The sequence below is a fragment of the Rattus norvegicus genome, chromosome 16 (genome assembly GCF_021556685.1).
Source record: "Rattus norvegicus strain SHRSP/BbbUtx chromosome 16, alternate assembly SHRSP_T2T, whole genome shotgun sequence".
Taxonomy (NCBI): domain Eukaryota; kingdom Metazoa; phylum Chordata; class Mammalia; order Rodentia; family Muridae; genus Rattus; species Rattus norvegicus.
In genome coordinates this window covers 35,637,436-35,658,622 of record NC_141549.1, presented here as the reverse complement: position 1 = coordinate 35,658,622, position 21,187 = coordinate 35,637,436, and the positions used below count along the sequence as shown (strand labels likewise).

Here is a 21,187-nt window from a genome sequence, read left to right as displayed (position 1 = left end):
TAAAAAATGCATGCTGAAAGGGATTGGATATAGATCTCTCCTGAGAGACACATCCAGAGCATTCCAATATAGAAGTCAATGCTAGCAGCAAACCAATGAACTGAGAATAGGACCCCTTTGGGGGGAATTAGAGGAGATATTGAAAGAGTTGGAGGGGCTTGCAACCCCATAAAAACAACAATGCCAACCAACCAGAGCTTCCAGGGACTAAACCACTACCAAAAGACTACACATGGACTGACCCAGGGCTCCAACTGCATAAGTACCAGAGAATAGCCTTGTTGGGGCAGCAGTGGAAGGGAAAGTCCTTGGTCTTGCCAAGGTTGGACCCCCCAGTGCAGGGGAATATAGGGGAGGGCAATAAAGGGAATGGATAGGGGGAATACCTGTATGGGGGAGGGGAGGGAATGGGGACTTATGGACAAGGGAACCGGGAAGGGGAATAACCTTTGAAATGTAAGTAAAGAAATATATAATAAAAAAAATTTTAAAAAAGAAAAGAAAAACAAAAAGAAGACAATTGAGGAAATCAAAGCCACAATCAATATTTCATCACACATTACATCTATATTTTATCTATTAAACAGTAAATTTGATGCTTGCAGCTAACCATCAGACTGAGCATGGGAACCCCAATGGAAGAATTAGAGAAAGGATTGAAGGAGCTGAAGAGGTCGCAATGCCATAGGAAGAACAACAATATCAACAAACCAGAGCTCCCAGGGACTAAACTACCAACCAATAAGTACACATGGAGGGACCCATGGCTCCAGCGGCATATGTAGCAAAGGATGGCCTTATCTGGCACCAGTGGGAGGAGAGGCCCTTGGTCCTGTGAAGGCTTGATGCCTCAGTATAGGGTAATGCCAGCCAGAGTGGTGAGGTGGGACAGGGTGGGAATGCGTGGGTGGGATTGGGAACATCTTCATAGAAGCAGGAGAAAGTGGTGAGCGGGAATGGGAAATGAGATGTAAATACATAAACTATCCAATAAAAATAAATTAAAAATCAGTAAATTTAAAAAAAACTATTGGTGCCTGAAATTTCCCAGTCAGAAGTAATCTATATTTGAAATTGAGTAAGTCCATGGCTTTAAGTGACACTTGCTGTGGGGACCATTGAAGTCTTGAATGTTTTCACCATCTGAGCTTGGAGAGAGGATGTTGGGCCAATATGGAATTTTTTTCTTGTTCTTTGGAAGGATTCACTAAGCTCTGCCATCTTTGGTGGGGTTTTCTCCTTTCTAGATGAATAGGACCAAATGCTAGAAACGTTTGAAGTGACAACACCAACTAAAGTCACGAAAAGTTAAAACACAAGGTTGTTTTATAAGTGTGTGCTTTGACTCCTGGGAGACAATGAGTATGTAAACGTCTATGTGTGTCCAACCTTTTCCGCAAAAGAAAGATGATAGAGTGAAAACTAGTCTCAATCCTTTCCCTTCCTTCTTTTCTTTCCAACAGAGAGCACCTTGCCGCTCAAACAGTAAGACTGTGTTGGCTTTGGGGAAAATTAGAATTGTTACAGAAAAGTAAAGAGGAAGAAAGATTTGATTTTTAGAGTAAGAATTTTGGATCTCACAGAAACAGAATAGTCTTGAAACCCCAGTGTTTGAGAGAGAAGGGGGCATCTGGGGCTTTAGACAGTCACTTTGTACCTGTCAATCAATACAAACTTCAGGTCAGGAGGCAAGGGTTCACAGAGGTCTAGACCAGTGTTTTAAGAAAGACAGGGACGGGCTGGAGAGATGGCTCAGTGGTTAAGAGCACCGACTGCTCTTCCAGAGGTCCTGAGTTCAATTCCCAGCAACCACATGGTGGCTCACAACCATCCGTAATGGGATCTGATGTCCCCTTCTGGTGTGTCTGAAGACAGCTACAGTGTACTCATATACAAAATAAATAAATAAATCTTTAAGAAAAAAAAAAGACAGGGAAAGTGACAACTTATAGGTTGAGAAATGATGTGACCAATAGAAGGTGAAAGAATGCACTTTTTAGTAGATATGAGTGTGAGACTCTTGTCTCGTTATTGCTGGTGTGCTTCTCGGTCTCTGGCAGCAGTGTAATTATCTGCGCATGCCTGACCTGCAGTCAGGCGGTAGAGGGGCCAAGCATCTCCGCTCCGGGCAGCAGTACTGGTTGTGCGTCTTTGACTCCACATTAGCGTGCTCCTTCAGTGTTGCCTTCCTCCTGCCTTCTGTTTATTCCACGCATCTCAGCAGAGGAAACAGCAGCGCTGCTCCTAAATTCACTCTAAGCCACTGACAGGAAGAATTTGGGCTGTGCTATAAAGTTTCCAATCTGAAAAGGAAAAGTCTGCTTAAGATACTGTTGCACAGTTACAAGATTAGAATGAGAGAGTTCCTGTGAGAGTGAATTAGATAACGTGCCTCACACTACACACTCACTCAATAAAGTGGCAGACTCACTTTATTGTGGGCAGTGGCCATTATCACACTGACTACACTACCTAGGGACCATTACCCACACGTCTACATCCCTGCTCTCCTCACACCAGACCACAGATAGACAAATATGTCTTTGTGTTGGTTTGGTTTTTTAGAGAAATATAACAATGGCAAAGCGCCTTGATGTATATAGCATATTTGACTCAAAGTAGGAGAAAAAAAAAGGTCAAAGTCCATTTATATAGATAAATTTATTGGTCCATTTCTCTGCATGCCCAGAGACAATGCTTGCTCTTATTTCTATAAGGATTTGCACCATGTCTATTCAATAATGTGGATTAATTACTAACTTCACCATTTTCAAGTGCACATAGACACATGTATATATCTATGCATTCATGTGCATATAATATGTATGTATGATGAAGATATGATGCACATAAAACAAATGGCTTGTTTTGAGTATGATGCGTTTTGGAAATTTTTGATGTGTTTATATAATTTTAAAAATGCATGTCTTATAAAAAAGGAACTTGGAGACACATCCCACACACACACAGAAATCAGTTATAAACAGTTGTAGTAAATGAAGGAACTTTTTGGAAAGAAAATAGAGTGGCTGGCTTAAATTAACCATTCGTGGTTACAGCTGTGTAACACAGCTGCAGAATTCATGGGTGATGTTGTCACTAAGCAAGCAGCAGTAGAGAGGGGTCTGCACCAGCAGATTATGACTACAAAGTGTCTTGGTCTTTGGGGAGAGAAAAATCTTTACCACCTAATATACCTGTATTATTCTGCAAATGTAATATATACAAGAAGCATGTAATACTCTTCACTTAAAGCTGTTAGTTCTTCTGAATTTCTTTTACTGAATTTCATGTTTTCAAAGGTTTTTGGGGACTGGTCATTAAGAAATAAGATTTTATTGGCAAAGAAATATGGTATTTTAGAGCTGCTTTGTTAAAGTTTATTTTTAAATAAGAGCTCTTTTGGGAGGAAAAAGAGAAGTTATGTGATCTAAAATAGTCATTTTTTTTCAAGCTAGCTAAGAAACCAGATAGCAAGCAGTAAATCCAACAGTCTGTCTATGTACATACAGTCGGATGAATAGTTATTTGATTCCAATACTCATGTTGTCTATAGCGTCAACTCTGGGAAATGACATCACTTACTCATTAAGAATGGAGTCATAGGTAAAAATTGTTACTGACTCTCCTATCACAGAAGTCCATGTTCCGTGAGTATTTGTTGAATATATGAACATTCCCTGTCCTCCTCGACAAAGAATAGAAGGAGTCAGAGTAGAAGAGTGGTCCTTTTCGTTAGCCATGTAGACTGCAGCATCCCCTCATGGACCAGCCTATGGCTGGATACATAAGAGGAAACGGGAATCTGAAATCAATCCACTGAGTTTTACCTTGGCCTTACTTGAACTTCTTCGCCTGCCTGCCTGTCTTTCTTCGTTCTTTCCTTCTTTCATTACTTTCTTTCTTCTTTCCTTCCTCTTTTCCTTACTTTCTTCCTTTTATTTCCCAAGTCCTTCCAACTAAGAGAAGGACACATGGGGGACTTTATCCTTTTCTAGTACTCTGAGCTATGATTGGACAACTCCATCCTTTGTAAGTATTCTGAGCTATGAAGACCATCATCCTGGATGATGCAGACACCGGCCATGTCTGATAACAGACCCTAAGGCTAGATAGCATCTGAAAGTCCCTTCAGGTCTCCTATCTTGCAATTCTACCCACTTTACATTTTCTGTAATTTACTCCCTGAAAATGCCTAATGACTACATTTTTCATACCATATGTTATGACATTAACCTAATGCCCCATACCTACTTTGCCTGTCCCAACAGCATTGACTCTGAGACTTTGTTAACTGATCCAAAGACCTCTTCTTACATTTTTGTCAACTGAATAAAAACCTTAAACCCATGCCTGTCAATCTACATACAGTTCTAGGCACCTCATTCACCAAGCTTTAAATTCCTCTGTTCACCTGTATTATTTCATCCACATTATATTCTTTTTGTTGTTATGGACTAATAAACTGCTAACCCTAGGAACTACATTAAGGATCCAGGTGTTACCACACATGAAGGTGCTTTAAACTTAACTTCCCCAAGCTCATGGTAAGCCTGTCTATGTTACATCAGTTTCTCTGACATATAAAAAAGAAATTAGAATTGCCTAAAGGAAACTTACGATAGCTGACATGTCTTTAGAAAAAATAAGAATCGACATGGATTCTTGAAGTTTTATGCCAAAGATAACTCTCTGGCTGTCAGTAACTTACACACTATTCAACTTTGCCTCTGGAGAACTTGTCCTCATTATACTCTATAAAGTACATGAACAAGGTGTGGCAAAAATAATAATTGTTACTATTGAGTGCATCTTTTATACCCCCACTAACAGACACACCAGAGCCTATCTGAATGTTAGTACGGGAGCTGCAAATGGCTGCAGGCTGGTTTATAGCACAAAGCTGTAGTATCATGACTCTCACATAGAGATGTAGAAAAGGGTCATGTAAGTGACTAGATTGATCAGGGTTAGAGGAGCAGGAAATAATAGAGCTGGAGTGGAAACTCCAGTCTAAAACCAGAGGGCCCACTATAGGCAGGAACTCTGCTCCCTGTGTGGGATAAAAATAAGCAAGAGGCCTGCCATTTAAAGTCCCAGAAAAGCAATCAGAGAAAACAAGACAGATTCATGTAAAATTAAACAGCAATGAAATACTGAGGTAATGGCTCAAGTCAAAAGAGAAAAATTGTTGCATGGCAGAACATGATTAATTGCTAAATGGATTATCAGACAATAACAGTACAGCCATTAGGGGAAAGGGGGTCTATAAATATTGACAAGTTTTGGTAAACACAATCCATGTATTTGGAATTTCTTTCTTAAAGTCCCCCTAACTAGAGGCTGCACAAAGACTGGCGTTAAAAGGTTATGTGACCTCTTTCTCCTTGAAGGTACCCTGGAGAAGAGAAACAAGCTGACACTTGTGGGGAAAGAAGGAAAGAGTCTGTGGCAAGGCTGTTGTAACTCTGTCTGATGGCTCTATGGGCTTTATTTCCCTTTAGAAAGTTTGGGTTTAGGAGCAGCTGAAAGTCTTTGGAGCTCAAAATTTTAGTGGCACGAATACTCTTAGAAATGGAAATATGAAGCAGGCTTTGGGGTTTGTTCTACAGCTTAATATAAAATCAGCTTTAAAAAACTAAAATTTTTTAAAAGGAACTTAAGGGTTATTTCTTAGCCAAGAAGTCAGAGTTACACTGGCAACATCTTAACATAACTTCCACCCTCACTCCCACATTAGTGGATGTGACAGTCAGATGTGTGTCCCTTCAGGTCCTGGTCATATCAAGGAAGGGGATGCTGAGGACCGATCTCTCTCTCTCTCTCTCTCTCTCTCTCTCTCTCTCTCTCTCTCTCTCTCTCTCTCTTTCTTTCTCTTAAATCCACATGGCATTGCAGCTGTGCACTTTTGACGAAGACCAAATGATCTAGGTCTTACATGAAGCAGAGATACTGCAGGTCAAATTGGGGTCTGGGTTTAGATTCCTTCGTAAAAAGAAAAAAAATCAGCCACAATAATTCAAAATTATGAAAACCAAAAATGCATGCCCTTCCTGGCTACATAGCACTACTAGAGAAAAGTGCATACATTATAGACCTTAATGTGTATGTACTCTTGGAAACCACCCCTCGTGTAAATATTAGCAGCTCAGATACATGGGAAATTGGGCCCATTGAAGTTAAAAGATTTCTGAACATGCTGTGCAGGTATACTGAAATGCAGGAACACTGACTTTTAATTCAAAAAAATCTTGAAGTGACTTTTTTTAGTGTGTGTGTGCGTGCGTGTGTGGGTGTGTAAAATCCTTGGCACGTAAGCGTGAGAAGCTGAGTGTGGCGGAAGATGTTGGCAGCCCCACACAATAGAATCCCTGGAGCCTGCTTGTCAACCAGTCTATAGGCAAGCTAGAGAGAGTAGGAAAGAACCTGCCTCAAAATTAAGGTGGAGAATAAATGAATAAAACATTCAATGTCCCCCTTTGATCTTCACACACTTGAACATACGTGTACACACATAAACATACATCCACACACATAACTTCTTTGTTTCTGTTTACATCTATGGGAAACTGAAGTGGCATTTTTATGCTGTACAGAAATTCCAATTATGACTACATCTAAATAGACACAGAATCAAGGGGAGGGAGTTTAAAGACAAGTCATTAGTAGTAAAAACCCTGTCAGACCAGCATCTCACGAACAGTATGATGTTCGGGGAGCTGCTTGGCCTCTCCAGGCCTCAGTTACCTCATTGATAAGATAAGGTAACAGGACAGAGCTCACATGGTACTTGTGGTCATTACAGGTGCTATCTAGCTGGACACTGGATTCTCCCTACAGTCTCAGGTGTCCCAGAGGCTGAGGTGGGAAGAGCACATGGCCAGGCTAAGCAACCACAGTGAGAGTCTGTCTTTAAAACCAAATAGACATTATCCACCAGGAGCTTAGTTAGTGCCTGCAATTGACATACACTCAATAAATACAAGTCAGTTGACATTATTTATAAATATACTGGGTATATATCAGATGATGGAGCTATACAAGGAAATAGAATGTGGTGTTTCTCCCCATCAATACTATATTTTAATCCACATCCCTGCACACATTTTTATCACAACGCTCACTCACTTTTTAAAAACTGTGGGGAGAATTGGCTCACCGGGTAAAAGTGCTTGCTGCACAAGTGTGAGAAACAGAGTGTGAATCTCAGCACCACACAACAACCCAAGTATAGCCACACATACTTGTAATGTCAGTGCCACACGGTATGAAGACAGGAGGAGGGTCCTGGGGTTTGACTGCAGCAGCCTGATGCCAGGTTCAGGGAAAACCCTACCTCAAGAAAATGTGGTAGAGAATAATAAAGCAGACATCCATCCTCCTCTGACCGGGTATATACACACATATGTGCACACACTTGTGCGCACACACACACACACACACACACACACACACACACCAGAAAAGCCTTTCATTTGTCATCCACACACATGCAATTATATTTGAATGTACAGTGTCCCTCATAAACTCACATGTCTCGACATTGTTCTCCAGCTGGTGGTGATACTTGGGGATACGATGGCATCTTTACTAATGGGGCTATAAATAGGAAGTAAATCACTGAGATGTGGGCATTATGGGTCATAGCCATGTCCTGGTTCCTACCCATCCTCTGATTCCTGGTCCCCTGTAAACAAGCAACCTCCCACTGTCACCACCCCCAACCGTGAGCTGCTGTGAGCCCCACCATTCCTTCCTGAATATTGTGAGTTGTGCCACCTCAAACCACGAACCAAAAGAAATCTTTCTTCCCTTCAGTCTCGCCTTTCAAGCACAAAAGTTACTCACACAATGTATGCATGAATTATAAACCAGAGACGGGAGAGATGGCCAAGTGGTTAAGAGTGCTTCTTGCAGCAGATCCAAGTTCAGGTCCCAGGGCCCACATCAAAATCACCTGTAATTCTAGTTGCAGGGGATCAGATACCCTCTTCTGGTTCCTGCAGACACCCACACAGGCATGAACACAGGAATAAATGAAAATAAATCTTTAAAATGAATACATTATAAATAGTATGCAAATACTTCTATATAAAATTCATATACTCTGTAAAACATGCATAATAACTACAAGAAAATACATAAAAACTTATGAAGTAACTTTATGCCTTCCTGTGATATACGTACTATGCTTTAGAGGACCTTGTATTTTGTAAGAGAGCTATATAGTAAATATTCAAAATTTTTCAGATCATGTAAAACCTCAGCTACCCATCATTTGCTTTCTTTTTAATTCAAACAGTTCTTCAATAATGTATTCTAATATTTACTCCTGGGGCCACACAAACATAGAGAAGTGGAGATAATATACTCCTTGTTTTAGAATATAGCCTACTCTAGAATAAATTATCCCAGACGATGAATGAGCAAACACATAAATATCTAACGAATCCTGAATTAAATCAACTAACAAATGCAATGGTGTGTGAGAGGGAGGAGGCCAGCCTCAGCAAAGAGAGTTGCTCTAGGAGGTCTCCAATAATAAGAGTGGGCAGGAGCCAGTCACAGAAGAGCAAAGGAGAAGCCCCCTTAGAGGAAAGCATACAACTTCCAAGCACGTGGAAAAGCACTTCCTTGTTAAAAATTCACAGTCTTGTCTCCTGGAGGAGTTCTGTGAGGGGACAAAAGAGCAAACTGCTCGATGAGATTTGGAAGTAAGATAAGAGACAGCAAGGAGAGCTCTGAAGACAATTTCCAGGATTATTGAAGCAGAAATATAGATAAGGCCGATAAAAACCATCAGACCGTGTGTGCAGGAATGTGGGCAAAGTGAACTCGGCACCAGAATGTGGCGGGTCAAAGAGAAGTGGGCCGCTTTTATGAGAGCCTTGGGCTACTTGGGATGATAATTAAACTAAGTTCTTCATTGGCATTCATCCTTGAGACAAAGTCACCACTGGGGCACAGGCTGTTCTGACTCTGACGTTTATTAACCAAACCACGCAAGTTTAGAACAAAGTTCATACTCCCCTTTGCTCCGGTTCTTTCTGTGTTACTCAAACTAAAATGTCATTAAAATATCTTCCTTGGAAGACCACCCAAGACATAAGCCACACTATGCCTCCAGAGAGGGAAACTGGGTGTTAGTGGCACAGAGAAGGAAGGAAGCCAATACACCAAGCATTATCATATGAAACTAATTATATTGTGTGAAATTAAATTGCTTAAAATTAAACATTAAATTTCTCCAACCTCTGGGTGCACTGGGGTGTGTGAAATATATCTCTAAAGATATTTGAGTAGTATGAACCAGCAATTATCTCCATGCCAATATTTTCAAAATATGACTAGAGTGGCAATTTGTAGTGTGCATGTACATAAAACAGGAATAATACTGGCGGTGTGTAAATTGATAAAAATTACTGTATCTAAGAGATCCTGGAAGCAGTGGGAGCAATTTTTTTTTAATCAAATGAGGAGCTGGGCGCGTGGCTCCAAGGATAAAGTGTTTGCCTTTCAAATATGAGGGCCAGAGATTGGACCTTCGGAAGCCATGTAAAAGTCAGGCAGTTGTGGCAGCCACCTAATTCCAACTCTCAAGAGACAGAGATGGACATCCCCTGATCAAGGTGACTGGTTAAATTAGCCAGAGTTGGTGAGGTCCAGATAGGACAAGACACCTTGCTTCAATCTATAATGTAGGGGGCAGTGGAAGAAGACACCAATGTGAATTTTTCTCATGCACCCCACACACATGCATGCTTATCTACACATATGCAGCCACATCATACACACACACACACACACACACACACACACACACACCACACCACACACCTCACACACAAACAAGTTTAAGAATAAGTGTTAAGAGGTGCTGCAGCAGGAGGGAAGATGGCGGATGAAGAGAAGCTGCCGCCCGGGTGTGGCAGCTCAGGCCGTGTCTACTACTTGAATCACATCACCAACGCCAGCCAGTGGGAGCGGCCCAGCGGGGGCAGCACTGTTGGAGGCGACAGCAAGAATGGCCAGGGTGAGCCTGCCAGGGTGCGCTGCTCACACCTGGTGAAGCCAATCTCGGAGGCCCTCATCCTGGCGACAGGAAAAGATCACCAGGAGCAAAGAGGAGGCCTTGGAGCTGATCAATGGCTACAGCCAGAAGATTAAGTCAGGAGAGGAGGACTTTGAATCTCTGGCCTCACAGTTCAGTGATTGCAGCTCTGCCAAAGCTAGGGGAGACCTGGGTGCCCTCAGCAGAGGTCAGATGCAGAAACCATTTGAGGATGCATCGTTTGCTCTACGAACCAGGGAGATGAGTGGGCGGGTGTTCACCGATTCAGGCATCCATATCATCCTACGCACAGAAAGAGGGCAGGCACCTGGCCAGCCTGCTTGGGCTGCCACACATACAGCCCATGGACGCCCTTCCTGCTACTGTCACGCAGTATTTATTGTTCCTAAAATTGAAAGACCCCCGGAGTGGGGAGACCCTCACTCAAGTCTCGGGATGACGCAACCCCCCAAGAACTCACACAAGACTGCCCTTGTTGTAATCACATGAGGTTTATCGATAGCAACCAGTGCACTGGGGTTGAGACTTGTATCCCACGCAGGGGCAGTGGAGTTCGACCCTGAGAGGCTGGGAGAAGAGGCATTTAAAGGGAGAAACCACAACCCGAGGGGGCAGGGATGGCGTCATTGGAAAGTGTGTAGAATAACAGTGAAAAATCACAAGGAAGAACTCTCTGTCCCCCAAAATTGTTTCCTAGGAGAAGCTGTCTCTTACTTCTCAGATTGTTCAACTTCATGGTCCGCTAGTTCCTAGGAGAAGTTGTTTCTTGTTTCTCGATTGTTCTCTAAGATTTATGGTCAGCTAGTTTCTGGGAGAAAGCTGTTGAGCTGGCCAATGTAATTATCCATTCTATAGCCCTAGGAGAGGCTTCTTGGAACATACAATTCTGGGGCCTAACCTGTTTTTTTTTTTTCTGCTCTAAACTTTGTGTCTAAGGGGGCAACTTTAAAACTTTTATCTTTTAAAATGACTGGGAGGGGGGCTTTGAGAAGGGGACTCTGAGCATCCCGCTCCCTGTTTGCCCCCATCTGGGGCTGTCCTAGCTAGGCTCCTTCTGGAGGAATCGACTTCAGAAGGGCAGTGGAGGTGGGGAGGCCCCCAGACTCAGGGCGTCAGAGGTGACCTGATCCCCCGGTCTCCGAGGCAGGCAGGAGGGCCTTTTTCTTTTTGTATGCTCAGTTCTTCTGTTCCATTTCGAAAAGCAGTCTCTCCATACCTGGCGCTGCAGCAACTCGGCCTCAGGGTGCGAAGCAGCGCACCGTGCACCTTCCATTAAATCTGGAACCACTAAAAAGAAAAGAATAAACGATAAAAATAAAAATCAGATTATACAGACCACCTGGCCCTCTAAAAATAGAATTAGCATATTGGCTTCTACGTATATTCCCAAGGTAAACCAAAATACATGTCTACACCAAAACTTACACACAACTATCAACAGCATCAGTATTTATATGAAAAGTTATAAACCACTTTCTGAGATGTGGTGGTGCGCGAGGCGGAACTCCGTTCAGTCTGCTCCACCCTGACCCCCTGCTGCTCCATCCTGCTTAGTCAGGAACCTGTCAGTCCGGAAGCTGCACCTCAGCCATGCACAGCATTTAAACACACTGGGAACGACCCCCTTGGAGCCCAAAGTTCACTGAATTTAAATCAAGCTTCCCAGTGACAATGCGAAGTCTCTGGAGAAGGTTTGTGCCGACTTGGTCGGCCGGGCAAAGAAAAAGAATCTGAAAGTGAAAGAACCAGTGCACAGGCCTACCAGGACACTGAGAATCACTACCAGAAAAAGACCCTGTGGTGAAGGTTCTGAGGGATTGTTCGAAAATGAGGATCCTCAGCAGGCTCATTGACTTACACAGTCCTGAGATTGATAAACACTTTACTTCATCCACACTGAGCGAGGAGTGGAGGTTAAAGTCACCGTTGCACAGGCAGAAGTCAAATGTTTCAATAAATTTATATATATATATATATATATATATATATATATATATGTGTGTGTGTGTGTGTGTGTGTGTGTGTGTGTGTGTATATATATATATATCAATCATTTGGTTATCCACCCACCAATGGATACCACAATAAAGTGCAGTTTGTTCATGTAATGGGAATAATAAAGTATTTATAATATGACAATATGGATGAGCCGTGAAATATTACATTAAGTGAAAGAAGGTATTGACAAAAAAAGCACATATTATATGACTGTGTAAGATATCCAGAATAGGACATAGTTGAACATTAGCTTTACTGATGTAGTAGGGCTCCTTGAGGCCTTAAGGTGGAAAGTGGCAGTAAACGGATCCTGGATTTTGTTTAGAGAATAAAAATGTTCTAAAATTAGATGGTGGCAGTAACAGAGCCCTGTAAAACACCATGCCTCACCAGCTTTAAACAGGTGGATTGCATGACATGTAAACTGCATTTCAAGAAGCAGACTGTTTTTAGTGTCAACTGACAAAAGACTACTAACACACCACACCGTACTTTACAAAACAGGCAAACTGCTACTTAAAATAATAATATCGATCAGTCAGTACATGAACCCTTGGATTTATGAAAATAAAGAGCAATAATGTTGTTGTTGATGATGATGATGACGATGATGATGATGCTGTGAAATGCTCATGTGTTTTGTTAGTGGGCAGAAAATATGGTATCCATGAAGTTCGCTGTTTTGAAACACTTCAGATTGCCTGCAGCAGTTCTTTGTTTCTTGATCTCCCTTGAATGTAGACGGCAGAGAGCTAAAGAGCAGAAAGTATCACAGAGCTATAACCGCCCTGTGAACACTGGAAGGGACTCCTGGATAACCGTCACACAGCCGTCCAGCCTGTGAGATGCACCGCAGTTCCCCTGCCCTGTGAGCAAACATGGATGGTGAAACCAGAGACAGTCTGGTATTATTGTTCCCAGTCAATCTGTTGGTACCCAGAGAATTCATGACTGACTCCTGTAAACTGCCCCATCCCCATTAGAGTCCTTCGTGGACAGCAAGGTGAAAACAATGGCTTCCTTTTCCTCATAACAAGTCTTATTTTATGCAATTTCATTTTGCCAATGGGGAAAAAACCCTCTAAAACATTAGTATTAGATTGACATAGCAATTGATCACAGTATATACTGCTCGTAGTAAGTACTGTTCTTGCCATATAAAATTATTCCAAACACATCATCCATGATCACATTAAAATTCCCTGCATGTTATACTTCCAGAATCTAAACTTTGGAAAAAATGTCTTTATTCTTAGAACTCTATAAATACATAAAAGAAAATACAACCACATCAACATCCCATTTACCCAAAATATCCTCTTTATGATTTCATGCCTTTTAAAATTTTTCCATGTAATTTACTGAGTCCAATTGCTACTGATAATGTGTGTGTGTGTGAGTGGGGCCATCCACTGGAGCATGGCAACCCTTCTAGTGGCCACATCTTCAATAGAATTGGTTCTTTCTTCCCCAGCAACCATCCACTGTGAATAGCTCTCCAGTAGGAGGTAGAGTCTGGAGGTGCTCTACTCTCTTGGAATTTTGTCTAGCACGATCTTGTTCACAAGATCAGAGCTCGTGTGATTAATAAGTATGGCGTGCATGTTCTATCAGAAGATGGCATCTTAGAGCTCTCTTCCTCTATCTGTTCTCTCCAGCTCCTCCTCTGAGATGTCCCCTGTGCCTTAGGTAGAAGGGGTTGCTCTAAGGCCCTGGTTCTCAACCTGTGGGTCAAGACCTCTTTGGCAAATGTATTTCAAAAAACATTTACATTATGAGTCATAACCGTAACAAAATTACAGTTATGAAGTAGCAACAACAATAATCTTATGGGGGGGAGGTCTCATCACAGCTTGAGAATCTGTATTCAAAGTCGCAGCATTAGGAAGATTGAGAACCAATGCTCCTAATTTCTTAGTTTTGTAGAACTGTGTGTTTTCAACGATGAAGCATACGAAGTATTCTAAAATTCTTCCTGAAGCAGATTTACAAGTTGAAACAAATGGATTTATTCAGTTTACAAGCTTGAAAGGTATATCATAGAGGTGACCTTGTTATAAATGTTAGGCAAAAGATTATAGATTTACCAGCATTAAAGGGCAAGCGGTGGCTCACAAAAGCTCTCAAAAATAATATAATTAAAAATTCATGTCATCAGTCTGGACTTATTTCTGTACTTCAGACTATTCACCCATCTGCCCGTTTGACATCTCCATGGATGTCTAATGGGTATCTGGCCTTCGTGTGCAAGTCATGGCATGCAGGCAGGCCCCACCTGAAATGTCCCTTACCGCACTTAAGGACTACTCCATTCTCCAAGTGAATTCTCCCAAAGCCTTGGTAGTGATTTAAATTCTTTTTTATCCTTTTTTCCCCCAAATGTCACCTCCCATAGCAAATCCCATCAGCAACTTTCAAAGTATATGTAGACTTTAAGAACAACTTTTGGGCCACTTCTAATGCAACTTTCTTCAACCGCCATGATCTTGTACCTGTTGTAGATGCAACAGATTCCTAACAGGTTCATTCAATATCTGCTAGTAACCCCAATTATGAATTTTTAAAAGCCTCTATGAAAATTAGAAAAAGATATCCTTCCCCCACCCAAAATACTATAGAGATAGGTACACACAACTGTGACGTTTTAAATGCCAAGCCTCCATTTAAATTGAGGCACCTTCATGCAGTGTGTACAATTATGTAAACCTGCCTTGATTCTTAGCATACTATATTTTTCTGATTTACGTTACTTATTGCCTGCTTTCTCTTCTCCTTTGAGTGCAGGAATTTTAATGTCTTATTCCCTGCTCTATCCCCAGTATTTTAGCTACACCTCGTATGTACTCACTCAAAGGAGATTGACTGAAGTATCCAAAAACCAAAAGGGCTGTATTGCTAAGACACCCTGAGATGAGCTGCTACAGCATAAGCTGACTATTCCTCTGAAGTCACCCACTCAGATATGCATCTCCATATATTCTTCCCGAGGAGAGACTACTCAAAAGCAGACTGTCTGATAGTTGTTACTATCCACCATGATAAACTTAACCTTGAAGAAAAGTTTTAGAAATCTGTAAGATTTGAAAAAGAGCTCAGTTAGGACTCTGATATGGGCTTTGAAATCGGGGGTCGGGGGGAGATGCGTTATAATATTATAATAGGTAGAATCCAGTTCTATATGGAGAGGATCAAAAGGCTAGCTGGTCTCGGGGACTGAGAAAAGTTGCAATACATAATCATGCTCTTTCAAACGTCTACTTGCACCTTTCAGGGGGCATAACACACACATTTAGCTACAACTATGACAGAATGAAAGCCAATAGCCTAACCCAGTTCTTACATCTACCCAAGCTTCAGCCAGCTCCACAAAGGGAATTCATCCCAAATCTTTCTGCTAGTATCCCCGAGAATCAAGTTTTCCTACTAATTCTAATGTTTTATTTGGAGTTGTCTTCCCCAAAAGGATTGGTAGGAAATGCAGTCAACCTCTACAAATAAAAATCCATCATTTACACCCAAATGATAAGCAGATGGGTGAAGTAAGACAGACACAAGCGTCTATAGGATTCTTTCCAATATCAGATCATTCAGCCATGAGCCATCACCACCCAGCTCCCTGCACTGTGATTTCTTTTTTTTGTTTTGTTTTGATTTTTTTTTCTCATCTTTATTAACTTTAACTTGGGTATTTCTTGTTTACATTTTGATTGTTATTCCCTTTCCCAGTTTCCAGGCCAACATCCCCCTAACCCCTCCCCCTCCCCTGCTCTATGGGGGTTCCCCTCCCCATCCTCCCCCCATTACCGCCCTTCCCCCAACAATCCCAATCACTGGGAGTTCAGTCTTGGCAGGACCAAGGGCTTCCCCTTCCGCTGGTGCTCTTACTAGGCTATTCATTGCTACCTATGAGGTTGGAGCCCAGGGTCAGTCCATATATAGTCTTTGGGTAGTGGCTTAGTCACTGGAAGCTCTGGTTGATTGGCATTGTTGTTCATATGGGGTCCCAAGCACCTTCAAGCTCTTTCAGTCCTTTCTCTGATTGCTTCAACGGGGGTCCCATTCTCAGTTCGGTGGTTTAATGATGGCATTCGCCTATGTATTTGTTGGATTCTGGTTGTGTCTCTCAGGAGAGATCTACATCCAGTTCCTGTCAGCCTGCACTTCTTTGCTTCATCCATCTTATCTAGTTTGGTGGCTGTATATGTATGGGCCACATGTGGGGCAGGCTCTGAATGGCTGTTCCTTCTGCCTCTGTTGTAAACTTTGCCTTCCTATTCCCTGCCAAGGGTATTCTTGTTCCCCTTTTAAAGAAGGAGTGAAGCATTCACATTTTGATCATCCGTCTCGAGTTTCATTTGTTCTAGGCATCTACGGTAATTCGAGCATTTGGGCTAATATCCACTTATCACTGAGTGCATACCATGTGTGTTCTTCTGTGATTGGGTTACCTCACTCAGGATGATATTTTCCAGTTCCAACCATTTGCCTATGAATTTCATGAAGTCATTGTTTTTCATAGCTGAGTAATATTCCATTGTGTAGATGTATCACATTTTCTGTATCCATTCCTCTGTTGAAGGGCATCTGGGTTCTTTCCAGCTTCTGGCTATTATAAATAAGGCTGCGATGAACATAGTGGAGCACGTGTCTTTGTTATATGTTGGGGCATCTTTTGGGTATATGCCCAAGAGAGGTATAGCTGGGTCCTCAGGTAGTTCAATGTCCAATTTTCTGAGGAACCTCCAGACTGATTTCCAGAATGGTTGTACCAGTCTGCAATCCCACCAACAATGGAGGAGTGTTCCTCTTTCTCCACATCCTCGCCAGCATCTGCTGTCACCTGAGTTTTTGATCTTAGCCATTCTCACTGGTGTGAGGTGAAATCTCAGGGTTGTTTTGATTTGCATTTCCCTTATGACTAAAGATGTTGAACATTTCTTTAGGTGTTTCTCTGCCATTAGGCATTCCTCAGCTGTGAATTCTTTGTTTAGCTCTGAACCCCATTTTTTAATAGGGTTATTTGTCTCCCTGTGGTCTAACTTCTTGAGTTCTTTGTATATTTTGGATATAAGGCCTCTATCTGTTGTAGGATTGGTAAAGATCTTTTCCCAATCTGTTGGTTGCCGTTTTGTCCTAACAACAGTGTCCTTTGCCTTACAGAAGCTTTGCAGTTTTATGAGATCCCATTTGTCGATTCTGGATCTTAGAGCATAAGCCATTGGTGTTTTGTTCAGGAAATTTTCTCCAGTGTCCATGTGTTCGAGATGCTTCCCACTTTTGCTTCTATTAGTTTGAGCGTATCTGGTTTGATGTGGAGGTCCTTGATCCACTTGGACTTAAGCTTTGTACAGGGTGATAAGCATGGATCGATCTGCATTCTTCTACATGTTGACCTCCAGTTGAAACAGCACCATTTGCTGAAAATGCTATCTTTTTTCCATTGGATGGTTTTGGGTCCTTTGTCAAAAATCGAGTGACCGTAGGTGTGTGGGTTCATTTCTGGGTCTTCAATTCTATTCCACTGATCTATCTGTCTGTCTCTGTACCAAAACCATGCAGTTTTTATCACTATTGCTCTGTAATACTGCTTGAGTTCAGGGATAGTGATTCCCCTGGAAGTCCTTTTATTGTTGAGGATAGTTTTAGCTATCCTGGGTTTTTTCTTTTTTCTTTTTTCTTTTTTTCAGAGCTGGGGACCGAACCCAGGGCCTTGCACTCGCTAGGCAAGTGCTCTACCACTGAGCTAAATCCCCAACTCCACCTGGGTTTTTTCTTATTTCAGATGAATTTGCAAATTGTCCTGTCTAACTCTATGAAGAATTGGGTTGGAATTTTGATGGGGATTGCACTGAATCTGTAGATGGCTTTTGGTAAAATGGCCATTTTTACTATATTAATCCTACCAATCCATGAGCATGGGAGATCTTTACAAAGAATCAACAGAACCAAAAGCTGGTTCTTTGAGAAAATCAACAAAATAGATAAACCCTTAGCCAGACTAACCGAGGACACAGAGAGTGTGTCCAAATTAACAAAATCAGAAATGAAAAGGAAGACATAACTACAGAACCAGAGGACATTCAAAAAATCATCAGATCGTACTACTAAAGCCTATATTCAACAAAACTTGAAAATCTGGAGGAAATGGATAATTTCCTAGACAGATACCAGGTACCGAAGTTAAATCAGGAATGATAAACCATTTAAAGAACCCCATAACTCCTAAAGAAATAGAAGCAGTCATTAAAAGTCTCCCAATCAAAAAGAGCCCAGGTCCAGACGGGTTTAGTGCAGAATTCTATCAGACCTTCATAGAAGACCTCATACCAATATTATCCAAACTATTCCACAAAATTGAAACAGATGGAGCACTACCGAATTCCTTCTATGAAGCCACAATTACTCTTATACCTAAACCACACAAAGACCCAACAAAGAAAGAGAACTTCAGACCAATTTCCCTTATGAATATCGATGCAAAAATATCAATAAAATTCTTGCAAACTGAATCCAAGAGCACATCAAAACAATCATCCACCATGATCAAGTAGGCTTCATCCCAGGCATGCAGGGATGGTTTAATATATGGAAAGCCATCAACATAATCCGCTATACAAACAAACTGAAAGATAAAAAACCACATGAGCATTTCATTAGATGCTGAGAAAGCATTTGACAAAATTCAACACCCCTTCATGATAAAAGTCCTGGAAAGAATAGGAATTCAAGGCCAATACCTAAACATAGTAAAAGCCATATACAGCAAACCAGTAGCTAACACTAAACTAAATGGAGAGAAACTTGAAGCAATCCCACTAAAATCAGGGACTAGACAAGGCTGCCCACTCTCTCCCTACTTATTCAATATAGTTCTTGAAGTTCTAGCCAGAGCAATCAGACAAAAAAAGGAAATCAAAGGGCTACAGATTGGAAAAGAAGAAGTCAAAATATCACTATTTGCAGATGACATGATAGTATATTTAAGTGATCCCAAAAGTTCCACCAGAGAACTACTAAACCTGATAAACAACTTCAGCAAAGTGGCTGGGTATAAAATTAACTCAAATAAATCAGTAGCCTTCCTCTATACAAAAGAGAAACAAGCCGAGAGAGAAATTAGGGAATGGACACCCTTCATAATAGACCCAAATAATATAAAGTACCTCGGTGTGACTTTAACCAAGCAAGTAAAAGGTCTGTACAATAAGAACTTCAAGACTCTGAAGAAAGAAATTGAAAACCTCAGAATATGGAAAGATCTCCCATGCACTATGCTTTCTAAGGACTCCTATGAAGTGACTTGAAGGGATGAAGACAACATGGTTCCCCAGTGTTTCTTGAACTTCTAACTCCTAGTTCCCCTTTATGCTTAGGACGAAAGTCCATATGACATGACATACAGATGAGTAGATGAGAAAGATGTCCGTTACTTCTGACAGTGCTAAGACTTGGATCTCCTCAGCAAGTCTCCAAGCAAATGTCATCTGATACTTCATAAATACCTTTAATTTTCCTAATGGCAATAACCCAAGAGTAAAGCTTAGTATATAACACAGAAAATCACTAGACTTGTGTCAAATTGCCTTCCTTTCTGTAACTTCTAGGAGCTAGGCAGGTACCAGGGAGGATGTAAACAGGAAGTAAACTGGATGTATCAGGCACAGCAGGGTGAGGGCCTTAGAAGGCCAAAGTCCTTTGTCAGATAGAACAATTATGCTGGGTTCATGGCATCCTTTTCCATTTCTGAGGGCTCAGGGCACTAGTTGACAGCTGCCCTTTTATTGGAGAATGGAATCTAATTTGCAATCCTCTTTTTTAACCTTTCTCTAAAATATACATAAAAGGAGAACTATGTTTTCAGTAACATCCTGCGTTAGCATCGGATCTTCTATAACTGCACAAATGCCCTGTAATGTATAATTTCATCAGCAATAATCTTATTCCTGTAAAATAATAATAGGAGCCCAGAACAGAAGAGTGTCTTATCCAATGCGAAATGGTTCATCAGCATCCAAAGATGCCCACATGGCCAACATCACACTTAGTGTGCTTGCTAGATGCTTAGTGAATAACTGAATTTTAGTGCAGGACTCTGTCTAGACATTGTTCTCATAGGCAAAGAGTAAGCAGATCGGAATCAAGACACCAGGGGAAAATAATCTGTTAAAATTAGATCATCTGAGAAAATGAAAATGAGTAAATATTGTAATCATTGAGGTCAGAAAGTCATTGGTCACTCACAGAAACATTTCAGGTAACAGGGCTGTAGCTCAGCTGTTTGTGTAGCAATGGTTTCGGTAGCAAACCTTCTCCATCTTCATTTTGTCTTTGTGTTCCCCATAGCTCTCTCTCCAAAGATTACATTTTCACATTTCATGCTTCAAACAGGAGTAACTCCAGACTGATGGTGATCAGGTGTCCCAATATTTACACTATCACATAAAACAGTGCAAACTGTATAACCCTAAGTGCTGTAGGTTTTCTTTTAGGAAGAAAGTAAGTCTACCTGGCACATGGTAAACTGAGGTGCTTCATTTAACCACTAAGTTTTTCTTCACTGGGCACTTGAAATAGATAAACATAAATGATGCTTTCTATTCAACTAGGTCCTTGCAATCGTAATTTCTAGCATTGTCTGTCTCTCCAGAAGATATGCCTCATTTCATTGTTCCTAGGCCTAGAGGTTTTGCTCTTACAGTTCCCAGCTGTCACAGACCTTTGGTGCAATCAAGAGTAACACAGGAGGGAAGGAGATGAGTATTTCATGACAATTACCCAGACAGGGTCTATTTCCTGGAAGGCCAAATTGTGTCAAAGGCCAGAACCCCCGAAGCTGATCAGAGATGGACAAGATATATCTATAAATACACTCCCATGTCCTCCTCTTAACTGGACCAGACCAAACAAGGTCAAAGCATCAGCTCTTCCCAACAGAACAGATGATATAGTACTTTTAAGGGAAATCAAAGGCTTGTTATTTTTCCCCTTGGACAATATGACTGTTACTGATATTTTTGTCTCTTGTGAATGGGAAGTCCAGCTCATTCAAAGGCAAGGATCAGGTCTCTTAACAGATGTACATAGCAAGGAACAGATGTTTGAAAATTCCAAAGCAAG

The 21,187-nt window shown here is 41.4% G+C and overlaps 1 protein-coding gene, 1 long non-coding RNA gene and 1 pseudogene across 1 annotated transcript; 1 reads left to right on the top strand and 2 right to left on the bottom strand.

Annotated features, from left to right (window-relative positions):
- Nucleotides 1-21,187, bottom strand: part of Erich1 (glutamate-rich 1) — a gene marked incomplete at its 5' end in the record, with an annotated part of 52,793,804 nt that overhangs the window by 48,005,741 nt on the left and 4,766,876 nt on the right.
- LOC148000522 (uncharacterized) lies at nt 1,923-8,867 on the bottom strand. The gene is made up of 3 exons (XR_015640311.1): nt 8,806-8,867; nt 7,849-8,000; nt 1,923-2,303 (listed from the first exon to the last, which is right to left on the bottom strand). It is a non-coding gene; the product is annotated as an uncharacterized LOC148000522 (long non-coding RNA).
- Nucleotides 9,895-10,480, top strand: Pin1-ps1 (peptidylprolyl cis/trans isomerase, NIMA-interacting 1, pseudogene 1; annotated as a pseudogene).